Below are 17,944 nucleotides of genomic sequence, written 5' to 3'. Positions count from 1 at the left end.
TACTGACAACACAAATGCTGATCAGCCCAAATCCCTAAAAATGTTTATACTTTTGAAAGCAAGAGTGGGCAGCCATAATGATCATCGGTTAATGTGGGTATATTTTGTAGGTGAAGGGCTGTTTGCAGAATTATGTCAGTAGACTTGTTTGTGTTAAAATGCAGCTTACTTTGGGAAACCAGTTCCATAGCTAGATAAAATCATTTTGGAAGGACTTCTCAACCTCAACCTATAGTTTTCTTGTTTGCATTCAGAAGAAATGTTACCTACATAAAGTAATATGTTTGGGTTAAGATGGTTATAAGACAAAATGTTAATGACCAGTGCAAATAGCAGATGTTCCAGCACAGGTTCATGTAATATATATTTAAAAGGAGTTTGGGTTTGATGTGACCCTCTACTTTATGAATTGGTACAACTGCAGTGTGCAGTCATCAGTCAGGTTTGTGTCCATATCTTAACATTTTGTTTAACTTGACTGGAAGGAGTTTCAAACAGTGATTTTCTTTCTTTATTGTTTCTGGAAAATCACCATGAATGTTCGCTGGTTCCATAAAAGTGTATTTTTTTAATTTTACCTGTTTGAGAATGTAGTATCATATCTGTAGTTATAAAAATGATGCCTTACTTTGCTTCCACAAAACTTTTACATGTTTTTGCTTCATGTGAAGTACACTCAGTTTAATCTCCACATGCATCTAGTATAACCTTTGGATGGATGATCACGTTATTTCTTGTTGAAAAAAATTGCATTTCCTGCTGATCTGATATAATTAAAATACCTTATTACTGCTTTCAAACTTGGATTCAAGTTGAGTTTATAGGTGGAGTTAAAAGAGTTAATTACAAAAGCGGTTGTTTCTAAACTTCATTTGCTCTATACTTGGTTTAATACTAGGAAAATATATTGGGAGTTTTAGAAAGAAATTGGAGAACAGTATACCTAAGTTTAGGGATTAGGACACTCTGATAAGAGAAGGTTCATTTAAGAACAGTAGGTAAAATCATGTGGTGTCCTGTAATTTATGTAATGTTGCTTAGGTTATATGATATATAGCAATATATGTGAAGTATAATCTTTGTTAATGTGAATACAATTTGATTACTTTTGTATAAATGTGAATTTGCCTGTGTCACAACTGATGATTCAGTAAAGGTGTTAAAAAAACATGTACTGAATGCCTATCCTATTATTCCTGTTTCTACTGTATACCTTTTTGTACTTGTTTTATTTTGTATCTGTGTCACTGAATCTTGTACTTTACTGTTGAGCTTTTCTCCCTGGGGATCTGCTGAAAATGGCTTTTACATGCCCCATTCAGACCATCCAAGTAAACAAATGTAATAAATTGATAAATAATGTGACATTATAGTCCTTCATCCAAAGTATGCCTTTCTAAGAGACAGAGGAGCCTGTGCTGAATGCAGTTTTTATATTCTCTGTAAGACCCACAGCAAAATAAATATATTAATAGCATCCTTTGTCTTTTCAGCTTTTCCTGGTAAGGGGACGCCAAAGCAGAACTCAGGTCTGCTAATGATTGGCAGTCGATTTTTATGGTGCCAAGTTGCCAGCCCGACACCCAACCTTCAGCGAAGGCATGCCCATTCACACATGTCTTTTGGAGGCCACTCGACTGCAGGGAGGACATGCAGACTCCACACAGAAGGCACTCCAGCCGAGAATCAAACAGGAGAACCTCTTGCTGTGAGGCAACAAGCTACCACTGTACCAATGTGGCTTTCACATTAATAGCATCCTTACCTTCCTCATTTCATTTGGCAGCAGATGATCTCTCACTGATATAATCCTCCAATAAAAAAATCCTAGTTTTCAATGCCTTATTCTTTAATAGTTTTGTGTAAATAATAACCATGAAAAGTAGCGTAACAGGATTCAACTCAGAAATAACCCACAACAAGAATATCCAAATACACTGATCCATAACACTAGCACTCCACAATAAGTTGCTTTATTAGTATATGCTATGTCTTTAAATGTATTTGAACATTAGTATATGCTATGTCTTTAAATGTATTTGAATGGAGATTGGCTTAGAGTTTTTGGCGCCAAAATCTAATAGTATAAGATGGATCATTTGCAGTTTTTAAGTATTCTGATGAAGTCAGCTTTGTGTTGATGAAAGAACTAAATCAGTGTTTTTTTAATAATAAATTTTATTTATATTGAATTATCTGGTCAACTTATTGTGGAGTCCTAGTGTTCTGGATCAGAGTATTCGGATATTCTTGTTGTGGGTTATTTTGTGTAAATAATGTTTGACATTTTCCAAACTTCCCGATTAATTTCTAACACAAGATGATATGTAAAATACTTGCATTTAGCCTATCAAACTTCCAGGAAGTATTCATTTATTACTTGTCCATTCTCTTTGTGGTTATGAACTAAATATTGATTGCACCTATATTTGGTTTTGTATACTATGCCATCCTTCGTTGTGGAGAATTCCCTTCAGCATTTTCTCATATTAACCTGTATCATACATCCAGTCTTCTAACTCATCCCATCTTATTTGTAAAGCTTTCTATGCCATTCTGTCACTCCTCTGCCTGAAGTCAGTACAAATCAATCTATACTTATGCTAAGCTCTTATGCATAATTGCCTCATGGAGGAATCCTACTTATTAATTAATTTGGTTACTTTTTATTGGAGAATACTCCACTGTGCCTTTCCACCCATTTAAGACTTACATGGGCTATGTCATGTTTGACTAAAAAACACTGGGTAATGTAAAATTCTTGCAACTAGGATTGTGTCAGTGTGGTTTGTTTTATTTATATAAATGTATGATTGCTTGTCATAAGTGGTGGTTTAATAAAGATGTTTCTTGTTTTAAAAAAAAGTGGGGGCAAGAATTGACTAATGTATGCAACTTTGCTTATATTATATGATATATAGCAACATATGTGAAGCATAATGTTTGTTAATGTTAATTTTTAAATACAGTTTTATTACTTTAGTATAAATGTAAATTTGCCTATGTCACAGGTGATAATTCAGTAAAGGTGATGGGAAAATATTAACATACATACTAGATATTTAATATTTCTAACAATACTGGGCTTGCATACACAAAACTTATTTCACATTATTTAAAATAGGTTTCAAGTTTGTTCTGACACATGACACGGATATTGCAGATACTTTTGCTGAGTTAAAATTCTATACTAGAAAACTCAATTTACAAATGATGTTTAGAGATTAGCACCTTGGGGAAAATATAGCACAGGAGAACAGGGGTTTCAGAAAAAGAAGTACATATAATCCACCCCTATACCCTACCATAGCTACCTTTGAGAATATGTGTACTAAAGGTATAAGTAGTATACTTATACAACGCAAAAAAGGACCTATTAACTTAAAACAAGAAAGTACACACAAGGGTATTAAGAGGTAATAATTCCCTTAGAATAATGAAGCCAGTTTAAGGGTGGAGAGATTGTAATCACTGACAAAACAGATTACAGTTGCCAAATTAATAACATGCTACATGACCAGATAAATATGAGGCTATAGCTGTCAATGAAATTAACACAGCACACAAAAAATATAGCTTTTCCTTGAAGATTCTTTACTTCAAGAGGTTATAAATAGACAGGATAGCAGCAGATTTCTTCAGCTCCACCAATTTCATTACACTGACAGGAATTAATTACTTAAAAAATTAATTTTTGAAGTAATTTTCTTTCTAAATATGTTTGTTTTATATAGTTCTTGAACTATATCTAAAAAAGAAAGGAAATTTTAACAATATTCCTGTCAGAAATCACATTGGAAATTTTCCTGTCAGTTTATCAGTCTGAAATGAGTTCCAGTAAGACAAATTCTCAAGACTCCAGCATCAAGAAAGAACTTCAGTCTCTGATAACTATAATCCAGCAACTTACTGCTAAGATGGATAAAATGGATACTAAAATTGATACCTTCATAGAAAAAACTACAAAACAAATAGACTTGTTACATATAGACCTGCAACAACAGAAGATCCAGATGACAGGCATAGAAGAAGCTGTGAATGACATGGAAAATAGAATCCAAGAAGAGGAAATCAACACTGAGTTTCTGCTGAAACAAAATACACATTTACAAACAAAGCTGGATGACTTGGAAAATAGATCTAGGCACAATAACATTAGGATTTTTGGACTGCCAGAAAATATTGAAGGTAACAATATTACTTCTTTTTTAACAACATGGCTCCCTAAAACTTTAGACTTACCAGAAGCATTCTCTTTTGGTATCGTAAGAGCACATAGATCTATAGCTAACACTAACTCTAACAAAAACTATCCTAGATCAGTTATAGTTTGATTTCTATCATCTTTTGATAAAGAGATGGTTCTTAAATCTGCTTGGGTTAAAGCTCCTGTTAAGATTAATGAGACAACTGTGCGTTTTGACAATGACTATACTTCCTTGGTAATAGCTAAAAGAAAAGTTTTTCTGCCACTAATAAGGGAGCTTAAAAAAGCACAGTTTAAAACATACCTTCTGTTTCCTGCCAAGCTAAAATCTTCCTTCCTGATGGTCCTAAAATTTTGATGACTTAGACTCTGCTTTACTGTTTATCAAAAAAATAAGATTTTGGATAAAATAGAGGAAATGGAATGGGCTAGTCCTTCATTAAAGAGACTGGCAACTGAAACTTCATGGAAGACTTCAGAGAAGAAGAAGAGACTAAAGAACAAATGATTTGTTCTATGCTTTTTTTTTTCTCTCATCATTTTACTTCATTATTAATCTTTTTAAATATAGTTCCCGCATTTCCAGAAAGCCACAAATGTTCTGAAACAGATTTAATCAAAGTTATTCTCTGTGTGCAAAGAAATGTTTTGTTTCATAACCAGTCAAAATATCTGAGGAACTAATAACAAGCTATTATTCAATTTGTTTCTCTTTCTGAAAAAGTAAGGTCAGTAATTTGATACATTTTTTTCTTTTTTTCTCCTTTTCTTCTTTTCTTTGTTTAAACAATGACATTCTATTTAGATTATGTAGTGGGTAAAGGGTGGGGGAGGGCAGGGAGAGAAGAGTAATGAAAATATGATAAATGGAATAATAACATATTTATTCCTTGTAAAAAGTTTATATGTTCTTCAAATGCTATTCCTAATTATACTTTCTTGATTATACTGCTTATGCTTGTTTGTAAATAATCTGTCATGCTTTAACTAATAATAATTAGAACTAAATAATAGTAAATAATATGTTTTATTTTTAACTCTATTAATATAAACTTTGTAAATCCACAGAAACGAAGTAAAAAATAAGAACGGTTGTCCAAACGAGTCGAGGTGCCAAAAAGTAACGTAGTTTATTTACAAAAAGAAAAAACACACGTTTTCGCTTCTGATACACAGAAGCTTCTTCAGCTTACCAACTAACAACAACAACAAGTCTGATAATGCCCTTTCAAAACACATATGGGACAATCATGGCCACAGTTTTAAATTCATGGGCATAGACCAGGTTCTTTGTGACAAAAGGGGAGGACCTCAGGCATTATTGTTAGAAACCCGTGAGTTAGAATGGCAATTACAACTAGATGCCTTCTCATACCCGGGTCTAAACGACAGTTGTAATATAGCCTGCATCTTAAAATACAGGAGTTACTTAAGGTAATACTGTAGGTAATGTTTTATTACATTATATTAAATCAAAGTAATATTCCAACAACATTACGGCCTTGGTCCTGTGATACCAATATACTTCACATCCACCTTATGTATCCAGTTCTACCAAGGCCCTTCTCACATGGAAGTAAATACCCCTTAAGGGTCATTTTGACATTGGGAGATAGCACGATGTAGTTTTAAGGGAAGGCAAGTCTAACATTTCTTTTTAAATATGAATCAAGAAATAAATTGTGCCAACTCGTTGATCTTAAATCACATTTTTAAACAATTCTATCTCCCCACTAGTCTAACAACTAACAGTATCCACTAGATTGAGTCATGAACTATGATGTTGGTTAGGTCAGGCATGGTATAACTGTTAGTTAGTGTTGATTGCATATTGTCTTAATCAATTTTTAATTATGTATTTTTTAATTATGTATTTTTTAACTATGCATATTGAATCAGTGAACATTTTACATAGACATAATTTTATATTATACAATTTCATTGACCAGCACTTACTGTTGGCAAATTTTTGGAATATTTGTCAATGTTCAACTTTTAAACATAATTTTAATTGTGTTTTTATATATGTGGTCACGGCCACAATAGTGCTATTATCAACGTTCACTTGGTGGTTAGTTTTGCTCACTACGCTAATTTTGCTTCCTGCTCAAGCAGGTACTTCACCTTTAAATTTTTGAATGTTTTAATCAACCACCTGATCACTAACAGGTTAAAAGAAGTGAACTGTTGTTAGTTGGTAAGCTGAAGAAGCTTCTGTGTATCAGAAGCGAACGTGTTTTTTCTTTTTGTAAATAAACTACGTTACTTTTTGGCACCTCGACTCGTTTGGACAACCGTTCCTATTAATATAAACAGTAAGTAATATTCCATTGTATATACTTCTTATAGCTTTCTCTTACATTTTTTTTATTTCTGCTTTACACTCTTTTATTTTCTACTCTCTTTTTCTTTTCTTTATTCTTTCTCTTTATTTTTTCTCATATTAATATATAGAAATGCTTTTGATCATATAGACACAGTAAATAATAAGATTTGCATAAAAATTGAGTTGGGACAAAAATATTGAGTTTTATTACTTATTAATAACTTTGGGCTTAATTTCACTTACATAGAGGCTGTAATAACCTGTAAAATACATTGCGAAGGTTTTGTCATGTTTAGATGCATTTACACTGCTAAATGAATGTTTGTCACTAGTTTTTAACAAGTTTCCTGCCAAAATGTTAAGGGAGACAATCTGGGATGTGGGCTACGTCATGAACAGTGTCCTCGAGTTGTTTCAAAAGCTTCAACTCTCAGAATTCTCACAGAGAAGCTGAAAGCAGTCAATCTGAACTTTGACCCAGATATCACACTGACACATCACAGATTCAGGAAGAACACTCTACCAGGAAGTAGAACTGATGCAAATACGACTATGTGAAGGAAAATGAACTCTTTGACATTTAAATGTGAGTTATTTTATATAATTACTTAAATATCTATGTTATAATTCATAAAATATGTCAGTTATAATGATTTTAAATGATGCAGTTTCTTGTAGTAAGTAAATGTCTTATTTTAAAAGGCATAGAAAATGAAACATTTATTCAAGTGTTTTTGAAAATCTACTTGACTGCAGCATACTAATCTGTGTTAAAAACTTATGTTCCAAACATATACATTACTATAACTCATTTAATTCATCTGATTGACAAGCATAAATAACTTTATAACTCTATTCTGGAAGAAATTGTCATGTGATATATTTTAAAGCAGTAGTATAGACATACAAAATACAGATTTTTTTTTTTTTTACAATAATGCAAGTGTTTCTGAGAATTTGCATAACTATGCAGTATGATTTATAACAATTTCTATAAATATAATATTTTATTCTATTGACAATAATGAGTATGAGTAAAATGCTCATATACAAGCAATTCAAGGGTTTTTTTTGGAAGCTGTTGACTGCATTTACATGACAGAAAATAGATGCATCTTAATATATGTAATGTCTGAACCATATTAGCCAAAGATTTTGATTTAAATGAATGTTAGAACTTATTTTTACATACTTTAAATAAATTAATATGTAAATATGCCTTCCTTTTGTTTTTTTATTTCTCTCTTTCTTTCACTCTCTCTCCCTCTTTCACGTCTTTTATTTCTCTCTCTCCTCTTGGTTCCTAATATCAAGTTTATTTGAATGCTATTTGAATACAAGTGTATTATATTACATAGATGTATATAGTAGTATGAATAGTTTTTTTTAAAAAAAGTTTATTTTAGTTTATATGATGCTGTTTTATCAAATGTGTAGTCTTGTCTTGCTAGATAATTGAATTGAAAGCTGTTAATTTAAGTTAAATATAACCAGTATTAAATTGATAAAGTGGTAGCTGAGGTACTGCTGCTTAGGGTAGGGGGTTAACTTGAGTGGTAAATACTACTCTAAGTTGGAGTTTTTAACTCCAGGCTGGATGCAAGGTTTAATCCTTACATTATTTTCACTTGTTCATTGTTATATGTATATAGTTTTGACATCCACAATATATTTTGTACACTCATTGTCACTACAAACAAAATTGAATCCTATACAAAATCCCATAAGAGATTCGATAAATACAGCTATATATAAAGGTACACCTAAAGGAAGAGATGTAACATTACTTAGGTTGTTATTTGTTATTTTGAACATAATATTCTTAAGTTTTAAAAATGCCAAATGACATCTTTAAAAGGAATTTCTTTAAACATTAATGGATTGAATAATCCGTGTAAAAGGGCAAGCCTAATAAGATACATTAATTTACATAAGGCCAACTTAGTCTTCCTGCAAGAAACCCATCTCTTGAAAAAAGATATTGATAAACTAGCCACAAACAAATATACAGTATTGGTTAGTTCAGAGCACACTCAGAAAAAAGAGGAGTGGCTATTTTATGGAATAAAAGTATGCCCATTCCTAAAACCATTAAGTCTTATCAGGATGACAAAGGAATGTTTTGTATGGTTACAATACAAATTAATGGGAAGACTTACACTTTAATTAATGTATATCGGATACCTGGAATTGGTATTAATACAGTGAAACATCATCTTGATAAGATCATATCATTCTCTATAGGAGATATTATTTTAGCTGGTGACTTGAATTGTATACTACATGAAAGTGATACTGCCACTATAGGAAAAAGAAGAATTACATCTAATGCAAAACATTTAAATGATTTTGCTAATTCTTATCATTTGAATGATATTAATAATCAGATAGATTCAAAATCATTACCATACACCTTTTTTCTAACAGATACAAAACTTATTCAAAAATAGATGGGTCTTTATTTCTAACCAGATGGTAACAGATTTAATTAATTCCAAAATCATTTCATGTCCTATATCTGATCATAATTCAATTGTTTTTGAATTCATGATAAAAAATACTCATAATGTTCAGATCAAAAGGATACCAGCATACTTAACTCAACTAAAAGACTATAAAGAATATATACTTTCAGAAGTACAACATTTTCTAGACATAAATAATACTCCTGAAGTCTCCATTGTTTATGTTTGGGATGCCTTAAAATCATATCTATATGGACAAAGTATAAGATGGTATAATAATAAAAGGAAATCTTGGGATAATGAATTGTTAGATATTCAAAGTAAATTAGACTCTTATAAACATAATAATAAAGAAAATATTATGGATAAGAAAGTCATTGAAGAAATAAACAAACTAAATGAGAAATACAAAGAAATTTTAACTCATAAAGTTAAAATAACTCTAGAGAAATACAAGTTTTGTCTTACTCAATAAGCCCCAAATACTTACATAGACTTAAAAATAAAACAAAAAGGTTGAATAAACAAAACCATATCAAAGAAATCTTTTCTCTAAGGAAAAAGAAGAATGTTTCTAGTCTACCAGAAATACTAGATGAATTTAGAAATCACTTTCACAATATTAACAATAATAACATTAACATGGAACCTAAAGATAAAATAAAGGAGTTTATAACCACAAACATGAATAAAAAGCTTAATAAACAACAGATTAAACTATTGGACAAAAGTATTTCATATACAGAGGTTATTACACAAATAAATAAGCTTAAATCAAACAAAGCACCGGGTAATGATGGTATTATACCAGAGATATATAAAATCCTTTCTAAATGTACATATTCATTAATACATAAGGTTTTTATTTTGGCCCAAACTGAGTTAATAACCCCCCATCTTGGCAATATACATTTATTTCGCCAATTTTAAAACCTAATAAAGATCCAACTAGATGTACTTCATATCGGCCCATCTCATTACTTAATGTTGACTATAAAATGTTTATGAGTATTTTTGCTGATAGATTGAAGACAATCATTCCCGGCATTATAGATATAGATCAGACAGGCTTCATTGTAAATAGAAATACTTTTGATAATATAAGAAAAACTTTAACATTAATTGATTTTGCAAATAGGAAAAAGAAAGATTTAACACTTATTAGTCTTGATATAAGTTCAGCATTTGATTCAGTAAGTTGGGACTATCTGTTTACCTTACTGAAGTGCACAAACTTCTCAGATGCATTTGTAAATCTAATTGAGCATTTATACAAAGGAACGTTGGCTTATATTAAGGTAGGAACATATGTTTCACAAAAAATACCCATTCTTAAAGGTACAAAACAAGGATGTCCACTTTCTCCACTATTATTCACTTTAATAATGGAGCCTTGGGCTAATTTGATCAGAAAAAGTACTGACATAGAGGGTTTTGAAATAGATGAAAATACAACATCCAAAATTCAACTTTTTGCAGATGATGTTCTAATTACATCAGCAGGATCTAATTCTTCTATGCAGTCTCTATTTGATAAAATGATGAATTTTAAAAGTATTTCTGGTTTAATATTCAATGAAGAAAAAACTAAAATACTACCTATATATACATGAAAAATTATTCTCATTAGTGATTTTACTAAATATGTACCCAATTCAGGTCAGATAACTTATTTAGGTATAATACTATCTAAAGATATTAAATCTATTATATATAATAATTATAATACCTGTTTTCTTAATATACAAAATCTTTTAAATACCTGGAATAATATGTTTTTACTATGGAGGAGAGACTTACAATTATTAAAATGATAATATTCCCCAAGATTTTATACTTAATACAATCAATAATACTTCCACCTACAAAAATAATTATCAAGAAACTGAATACACTAATGTTAAATTTCATATGGGCACCTAATAGACCTAGGATTGCATTAAAGAAACATACTAATAGCTGGTCTCAAGGGGTATTTCTTTTCCAGACTTTAATTTATATACTATCTCTTCTATTGTAAAAGTTATTACTTTATTAATAGATCAGTCATATGTCAAAATGGAAAGATTATTGGGAGCTAATTAGTATGCACTTCATGAAAATCTCCTTAACACATAAAAATATGATTGTAAATAACTCCATGTTATGGTTACTAAAGGAATTTTGTACTTCACCTATTACACCTAAACATATGGTTTGTTACCCATTAAATATTATTATTAGCTATCGTAACTTTATATTCATGCACCCTAAGTATAGGGAATGGAATTTTATTATATTCCTATAATGTATAATCAGGGTATGCTTTTGTCATCTACTTCTGAAGGAACTCATTTAGCTATAGATAATGATCTAAAGTACTGGTATCAGTTGATATCTGATAATAAAGTTAAAAATCTAGATTTCTTAAAACAAGAATTTGATCTAAGAGAAACTTGCTGGTTAGAGGTTCAGACCTTTAGACAACATCTCATTGATAGAATAGATCTAATGTCTATAACAGTTAAAGAATCTATTCCAACACTGATTGATTACTTGATATTAAATTTACAACATAAAGTTTCTGAAAAAGGTAAACTTTCATACATACATAAAATTATCAGACAAGAAACTTTTTACAGTGTAGATACATACTGGAATTATTTCACTTCTATTAATGGGGACCCACCAAATCAACAAGATAAACAATATATATTGGAATCTGCCTATAGAACTACGTATTCCATTGTCTGGAGACTTTATACATGGGAATTTTTACATAGATCTTTTTATACACCTTTGATGATGAATAAAATAAATAATAAAGATAATCTATGTAAGAGATGTAATGTAGAAATTAATGCTGACTAGGCTCATATGTTTTATGACTGTATAACATTGAAAGAATACTGGAAGTCAGTTAATGAATTTTTGCAGGCTCTTTTTACAGATAATTTCATTATTTCTAAATCTCTTATATTATTCAACACACCTGTACCTCAAAGTGTTAAAAAGGTTAAGCTTCCCTTGTTATGGTCTATTCTAGCAGTGGCTAGGAAAATAATAACCAGAAATTGGATTTCAGATAAACCTCCTTCTTTCAATGAATTTAAAAATGTTATGAATATAGTGTGCCATATGGAAATAAACACAATTAGGTCAAGAACAACTAGAAAAACATCTTATTATATTGTATGGGATAATTTGCAAAATTTGTTAAAAAAATCCTAATTTCAATAGCATGGTATTTTAGTTTAATTAATTGATCTGATTGTAGTGGATGTCTTTGTAAATACTTTAGTTGTTTTGTTGAATGTTATAATCATATCTATTTTTAATTACTTGTATAAAATTGTTATGATATTTCTCTTGTATGTTAAAACAATAAACCTGTTTTGAAAAAAAAAGAGGCTATAAATAAAGATCTGTATAGATTTCTGGTTAACCCCCACCCAAATATCCTTACACTATTTGAGATTCCCAAGGTTCATAAGAATATCAACAAACCCCCAATATAGGCTGATAGTTGCATCACATAATAGCACCACTTACCCACTGGGTGTTTTTGTGGATAGACTTTTTAAGAACACTTTGAAGTCTATCAACTACCTATATAAGGATTCCTGTGATTTACTGGGTAAAATTAAACAAATAATTGCTGTTTTTCCATGATAGATGTGGTGGAATTATTTTCCTCTGTTCTACATCAAGAAGCATTAATACTATTTCATGAGGCTATTTTGCAGCTCACAACTTTGAGTTACATTATGGTTAACTTTGTATTAGGGGTTATGGAACTTATTCTACTGAATAATTTTGTATCATCTGAGGGGGGAATACTTTAGGTAAGTAAAAGGAATGGCTATGGGGGCAAGTGGTGCCCGATTTATGCCAACCTAGTAATGTACATTTGGGAGAAAATTAATGTATTACAGTCAAGATTTAACACACAGTGACATCTTTATTTATGCAACCTCGATAATATTTTTGTTTTGTGGAGGAACAAGGGCCAGTGTAGTGAAGAATTTATTATTTATACTAACAACATTTGTCCCTTTTTTAAATTTATTCACACATATTCAGTTCTTGAGATTAATTATCTAGATGTTACCATATACAAAGACATTCACATAGGTAGCTTTACTCAAGTGTACAGAAAGGCTATATTTTCCAACAGTTACCTGGACTTTAAGAGTTGCCATCCTGAGCACAACAAAAATAATAACTATAAGGGACAAGAAGTCCTGGCAGCAAGAATGAGCTCAAACATTATGAACTTTAAAGCAGAATCGAGTAACGTTTTTCAGATGTTTTTAGACAGAGGTTATCCACAGGAATTACTTCAAGATATCAGTAAAGAAATGCTGTGAGAATGGGGGACTATATTCAAACCACTCCTGGGGTGTGTTGACTGCACCCCCACCCCTAGTGAACATCTAGAACTGACTCATAACAAACATTTAGTAACACCATGGTAAAAGTACGGGGGACACTCGACAAACATTAAGAAAATTCTTTCTAGAAGCTGGGTTATTTTTAGAAGTAACCCAGATTTTATTGGTGAGTTAGGTGCAATCCCAAACTTTGTCTATACACACAAGAAAGAATCTTAAATTCTTATTTGAACACCTTAAATGACATCTGGTATCTATGGCAAAGGGACAACATGGTGTGGGATGTGTAATCAATGTGCTTTATTTTAGAGAGTAAACTGGTTGAAGTTGGATGTCCCCCCCAACCCCAGTCTACCTCCAGGAAGGGAATTGTAGCATATGCCAAGGGTGTAATTATTTTTATGTTGGTAAGACAGAAAGAAATCTTAGGAAAAATAATATATGGACACATCCATAAGATTGCTAAGGCCAATCTAAATAATGCTTTATATAAGCACACCCTAACATGCACTAATTTTATGTGCTATAAATTTGCCATTCTTGATGGTATAAAGAAAATCCCTAGGGGGAGTTGGTGGGAAGCCCATCTTGAAAAAAGTGAATTATCTGGCAACTGAGACTCAATTCAACCACTGCACCAGGGACTAACAACAATGCTTCCATTGCCCCTATACTGAGGTTAAAAGCACTGGATTTATAAAATCAGTTGTTTTATGGTTAAGTATTCTTCTGGGCCACAGACCCATATTATTTTTACTTGCAAATACATTTTTATCAATACTTTTTTTTATAAATCTGATACGGGTGGTGAATAACCTGTTGACCTGGATAAGCTTTAACTCATCTTGAGAGCGTTTGTTGTCACTAGACAAAGTACCTAGGACTTCTTTATTATAAGTTTGTGACACTGTTTTTATGATTTAACATTTTACATTCATATAGAGCTTACCTGTTGAATTATGTTCACAGTTTCTGAACTTGCTAAGTGTATGTATTCTTTTTAAAACTGCAAATGGTATATTTTATCTTTTATACAGAGTTTACCTGGTGGACTTTGCTCACAGTTTCTGAATTTGCTAAGTGTATGCATTCTTTTTTTATAAACTGCAAATAGTATCTTTATCTTTTAATTTTCTGTTTCTTCAAATCTACTGTATTTTGTCAGTGATTATTAATATTTGTAGTATATGATTCATTAAGTAGAGCTTAAGTTTTGCACTTTTTACACACTGTGACTATAAATTTGGAGGCAATTGGTTAATTAAGGAAATGTATGGTCTAAAATGGAAATTGAACTTTGTAATTAGGTTTCTAAAGAAGTCCCAAGACTAGGGATGAAAACACTTAACTTGGTTTATGGTTTTTATCTCTTCTATCAGTGTTTGTCCAAATAAGTATGTGTGATACCTGGAACAATATTTGTGAGTGGAACAAGATTTGTGACAATTTTTGAATCTTGTTTTTTTTTTTAACCTGTTTGCCATGACTAGTGACTCCCTTCTAATCCTGGGACTGTGTCACTACGTTAGGCTATTTGCTTTTCCGGTATTTTTATGCTTGACATTTCCATGCTGTTCTTCCTATTTACTCATGATCATCTTACTGTATACCAGTAACTCTTATCCTGCCTTATTGTCTTCTCTTCCTTGTCTGATGTACCATTATCCCATCTCCATCCCGAGGTTTAACCCTCACTTTCAATGCCTACACCAAAAGATCCTAACATAATGGGGTACCATATATTCCAAAATATTAGCATGCATGTATGTTATCCCTAATTGTACAACGGGACCTCATTAGTATTTAAAAACATGCATGCCATTTGGTCAGCCCAACCAGTGTGCCCATTATAAATTGAGCATGTACCAACAAAAAAAAAATGTGGTCTCTAAAGTCCACCTAGACTTGTGGTCGCTGAAGTCTGACTAAACTTTTTTCTATTAATATATGCTAAGGCTTTGCAGTTTTCTTAGGCTAAGAGGTCAAGAGGTACATACAGAGGACATCGAAAATAAAAGGAAAATCAGGTACATTATGCAAAACTAAAGAAACATACCTGGTTTTGCTTGTATGTTTGCCCTGTCTCTCTCATACCTCTAAACTGTCCTTCCACATTGTTTCCACATTCACAATTAGTTTTGTTTTTTTGAAAAAAGAAGAAACAACAGAGATCTTACTTTCTCCATTGCTTGCTTTCCAAAGCAGTGATATACTACATAAGTGTGGGAATGTAAGTCCCATATGCATGCAGAGCACATCAGCAAAGTGGAAGAATGCATAAACAATGCAGAAAACACCACTCAGCCATTATACAAATACATTATTTAAGAAAACTAAGTAATTTCTTTCTTAAATTATATTATTGTATAATTGCAAAAATCATCCCATGGGTGATGGTATACTGAAGATTTACCCATGGCTGCTGTTGTTGAATCACTTGAGCTTTGCTCTTGTGACTAAACCACACCAGCCATGGGTAAATCTTCAATATACCACACCCACTCACTGGTTATTGCTAAACTATAAAAGTAATTCACCTGAGTTCTACACATGCACTAATTATGCCTTATCTGAAAGTACCACCTCATAAGACAGCAGCAGATTACAGACCCATTGCAAACCTATACGCTCTTTCAAAAATATTTGAAAAACTTAGTAACAATCAACTAAATGGATAACTTATGAAAATATAAACTTCTATCAGATAGGCAGCACTGTTTTGACCCAAAATATGAAATACAGGCAGACATTTTTATGTCTGCAGCTTACATTTTCTCTATCATGATGAAAGATATGTTTACTTGAGTAATTTCTTAGATTTAAGGAATGCCTTTGATTATGTCAGTCACAAAGTATCAATCAACAAACTATCAGACAACTGATTATTCACCAAAGTAGCACTGTGGTTCTCAAATTATGAATGAAATAATTTGATGTTCCAGAGTAAAATTCCTTGTCTCAATATGGTATACTTACTTGTGAGGCGGTGGTGGTGCTGCGGTAGTGCTCTCGCCTGACAGTAAGACGTTATCCCATTTGATTCTCAGCTAGAGCGTCTTCTGTCTGGAGACATGCATGAATGGGGTACCTTCGTTGAAGGTTGTGCGTCAGGGCTGGCAACTCGGCACATAAAAATCTACTGCCAATCATTAGCGGACCGGAGTTCCACTGTAGCGACCCCTAACAGGGAAAAGCCAAAAGACACAACAACAACAACTTGTGAGGCTACACATGTATCTATCCAATGACATTCACAACCTAACTGTTGCTTTGCAATATGATTCTTCTTAATTAGAACTGGATAAACAGTAACAAATTGATTATAAGCAATACTAAATCCAGTATTATAGTTTTTAGTACTTCTAAAAGATTAACTGGAGTCTCTGTTCCATCTAGTACCATCCCACCTGGTGTATAAATTAGTAACCACACAATAAAACAGACCAAAGGCAACTAAAAACAATAAAGATGAGTGGCACAATGGACTTGTATTTGAAAAGGTTTTAATATACAAAATGACTAATTGCTTTTGACTAAAAACAAGGCTTCATCATAGATACACTATAACAAAATAAAACCATTTAAATAAACATATAGTGTCTAAAATAATGACATAATCAATTAACCCAATACTCTCTAATTAAAAACCTACACTCTTAAAGAAACACGTCGTAAGAACTGTTGACATATTTTAAATGATAACTAAATCACTTCTAATAAAATAATGTAAAATACAGCCTTAGAAATAAATAAATAAAAAAACAATAAATAACCACAGCACTGTTTACACTTATCCAGCCCTCAACTTAAGAATGTGTACAATAGAGATGTTGTCATTAATGTCTGGTTCATTAGTAGCATTTAACTTAAGTTGCCATAAAGCCTCTTTATATTCTAACAGGCTTTCAACATCTCCCCTTCTTTCATCAACAGGGACTTTGTCGATAATAAAAAATGGGAACATCTTAAAGTTATCACATTTTATAGACTGTCAAGACAAAGTATTCAGTCTTTTTATTATTACTATCATTAAAATGTTCACCTATGAATTCCTTATGCTTTCTAATAGTTTTGCCTATGTAATATGCATCATATGAAATGCAGGAGGCAAGATAGATTACCATTTTAGAATTACAATTATATCTCCCTGGACAGGTAATAGTATGGTTGTGGTTTTTCACCATCACATATGGACAATCATTTATATATTTGCAAAACTTACACCTGCTGCACATAATCATACTTGACTTATTGCTCTTTCTCTCCACTTCAGAATTATTTTCTAACCATCCCTTAACATTTTTACCCCTACTGTACACTATTTGGGGGATGTTACTGAATTTTGTCCTCCTCTGATTGACTTTTTTAGAGCTGCTACAGATTTCATGGATTGTGCTCTGAATAGCCATCTTCTACTAATATGAAAATCTATTTGCTATCTTTAATTCTTTGCTCTTTCTTAACTTATCCTGCCTGAAATATTGTCTTTTACCACCATCTGAAGAGCTGACCTTCTGAAGAGTTGCCTTAGTATTACACTCCTTTCATTTATAGCTACTTCATCTGCAATTGT

The sequence above is a fragment of the Protopterus annectens genome, chromosome 2.part1 (assembly GCF_019279795.1).
Source record: "Protopterus annectens isolate FY-2018-M chromosome 2.part1, PAN1.0, whole genome shotgun sequence".
Taxonomy (NCBI): domain Eukaryota; kingdom Metazoa; phylum Chordata; order Ceratodontiformes; family Protopteridae; genus Protopterus; species Protopterus annectens.
Note: the sequence above shows the minus strand (reverse complement) of the source record.